This window comes from Rutidosis leptorrhynchoides, chromosome 1 (assembly GCF_046630445.1).
Source record: "Rutidosis leptorrhynchoides isolate AG116_Rl617_1_P2 chromosome 1, CSIRO_AGI_Rlap_v1, whole genome shotgun sequence".
NCBI classification, from domain to species: domain Eukaryota; kingdom Viridiplantae; phylum Streptophyta; class Magnoliopsida; order Asterales; family Asteraceae; genus Rutidosis; species Rutidosis leptorrhynchoides.
Genome location: NC_092333.1, coordinates 513,792,463 through 513,795,554, shown reverse-complemented (window position 1 = coordinate 513,795,554; position 3,092 = coordinate 513,792,463). Strand labels below are relative to the sequence as shown.

The following is a 3,092-nucleotide window of genomic DNA, read 5'->3' as shown; positions in this document are numbered from 1 at the left end:
TCAACTGAATTAGAATACAAAGCTCTTGATGACACTATTGCTGAGCTTACTTCGCTTCAAGCGTTTCTACGTGAACTTGGCATGAACACATCTAACTCATATCCTATGGTGTGACAATCTAGGTGCAACATACTTATTAGCCAATCCTGTTTTCCATACACGAACAAAACGCGTAGAAGTTTATTATCACTTCGTTTGCGAAAAGGTTGCTCAAGGAGATTTACAAGTATAGTTTATATCTACATATGACCAAATTGCATATATTTTTACAAAGCCATTATCAACTCATCAATTTGTATTTTTAAGATCCAAGCTACGGGTCATTCCCCGCCCTTAGCTTGCCAGGGTGTGTTAGACATAATGCACATTAGGGTTTAGCCCAATCATATAATGGGCTTTAGGATTTAGGTTAACAAAGTCTATCTATACCCGATGTAATACATTGTTCAATATACAATAATACAACACAACTATTTGGAATTATAAATGATGATCTATGTATCGAATACCTAACTGATTATAAATATTCAAAAACTTTCCTCTACATAAACCTAAAATAACTTGTTTTGACCATAACCCAACCGTCTAACTTGCCACACTTATTGGGAGTAAAAATTTGTTAAAAATATATAAATAACGACCTACAAGAAGCACAAAAGTTAACGAATAACGATTTCCTCACTTTCCTTTCGTTAACATCTTTTAAATAGTTCTTTGTAAAAACCATAATGGATTACATTCAGATTACACTTGAATGTTTGGTGTATCTGATACCTAAGCACTTGCAACAGATACACAAAAAGGTCGTCATCATTGTAAGTTGAGATTTGTGTTTACAGATATTTAGTGAAGAGACAAAGATTTAGTGAACTACTACAAGGTTTTCTCTAACTACCAACATGCATATATTATTTTATAATATATGTATATGTATATATATGTATATATATGTATATATGTACATTTAATACAGATGAGGACACATATACCCGTGGAGAAAAACGTATACCCGAAGGTTAGTAAGTAAATGGGGACCCGGATACTCATGGGGAAACCTGTTTACCCGATAGTTAGTAAGTAAATGGGGACCCGAATACCCATGGGAAAACCTATATACCCGAGATAGTTGGTAAGTAAATAGGGATAGGCAATAAGTTAAACTTTTTAGTATCTAACTACAGCAGAATGATTACTTCTAATGACAACATACGCAATAAGTCAATATAACTATATAAACAGAAAATCAGGAGAGCAGATATACAAAATAAATATTACCTGTTGGACTAGTTATCCCAGCTGAACGTTGCCACGTCTTCCGGTGGTTCGATCCAAAGGCTATCAAATGACTCATCTTCTCCCCAATCATGACACTCTTTTCGAGGATAGTAACGTTTATGTTCAAGAGAGTACGATACACATTTTTTCCCAAAAAAACAAACTTTAGAGAAATAAACACTATTCCTCATTATTCCTACCATATCAGTTCTCGCATGTGTCGACAAAAAACTCGCAAAGAACGTCACCCCATCAAGATCCTTCACTTCTACCCACTCTTTCTTCCCTTGATCGAGCTTATAAATAATCGGGTTTTCACTATAACATGTGTATATAATAAAAATATCACCTTTATATTCCGTTAAAAACTTACCCTTCCACCATGTTTTCAAAATGAACTTATTCGGACATTTCGGTGGAGGTACATTACAAATACTCCAAGTCTGCTTCACTGGATCATAAACAATCAACCAACCCGTTAAACTCAAAACATAAAACAACCCGTTACAAAAAACAAGCTTATTCCAAATGCTACTAACATACGGAAACTGATTATGATAATTAACCGTAGTCCACTCATTTGCTCCTGGGCGACAAGTACTAACCGCAACAACGGTGTGGCTCACGTGCTTAACGGTAAAAACGATACAGTCGACAGACTTTGGTGAGGCTGAAAACGCAAGCATTTGATACGTCATCTCGAATTGTGGTAAATTAATCATTTCCCGCGTAAAGGGATTAAAGAATAGGACACGGTGTGTAGTTGGTTCGAATAGCAATAACCACCCAAATTTATTGTAACAAATTCTGCAATCATGTAACTCGGGCAATTCAACAGAATATGTTTTTCGTTTTGACGGATCATAGAATTCAAATAAGTCACTGTTGTCGAGCACTGGTAAGTACATAAGCCATGGTCACTTATTGACTTTTCGAAGAGAGATAGCAACTGACAGCCATCGTTTGCATACGGAAGATGTGCGAATGTTATCCTTTAAACTGAACCGCGAAAATATTAACTCCAAAAGTTCTACAGGAAGGACAGACCATGACTCATGATGCTCCTCATCGTTACTTTTTTTTATTGACATCTTTTTATTGTCCTTACATGTTTCTGACAACCTACATACACGCATTATAAAATTAGATCAAGAGCATTTGAGTAATATATTAATATATGTGACAATCTACAACACCCATTTCTATGCTTATAATTCAAATGAAACCTGGAAAACTTCTAACCAGTGTTGCAGAACTCGCAATTACTCGGCGAGTACTCGGTCAAACTTGATCAAAAATTGGTCAAACTCAGCCAAAAACTCGGGATTACTCGGAAAATCGGTCAAAACTCGGATTACTCGGGAAATCAGTCGAAATTAGTCAAAACTCGTTCAAAGTCAAATTTAGTCACATCCAAGTAGTCCCTGAGTACTCCCCGAGTTGCCGAGTACTCCCTGAAAATTCTGGACCGAGTACTCTCCAGTAGCAATTTTTGAAACCTTGGTTCTAACCGAATTCATTCAGGGGTTCATATCATAACCACATAACTAGTAGTCCGTACAAAGTAATGGGTATATAGATGTGTGCCATTATGACTACACGATGTCACAAAAACCAACTTTGCAATATTCGTCGAATCTGCTTGTATTTATACATTTAAGGGCAAACAAAATCCGATTGAGAAATGGGCATAGGAATTGATGTAACAAAACTGATTCATGTGAGTTTAACCAAGATTATATATATTAATATATATACCAGTAATTTTGATGGTAAGTGGTAACTATAGATTTTTCGAAATCCAATAGGTACGAAAG

At 35.7% G+C, this 3,092-nt stretch overlaps 1 pseudogene; it reads right to left on the bottom strand.

Annotated features, from left to right (window-relative positions):
• Positions 1-1,281: 1,281 nt before the first annotated feature.
• LOC139841616 (F-box/kelch-repeat protein At1g57790-like) lies at positions 1,282-2,411 on the bottom strand (annotated as a pseudogene).
• Positions 2,412-3,092: the final 681 nt, after the last annotated feature.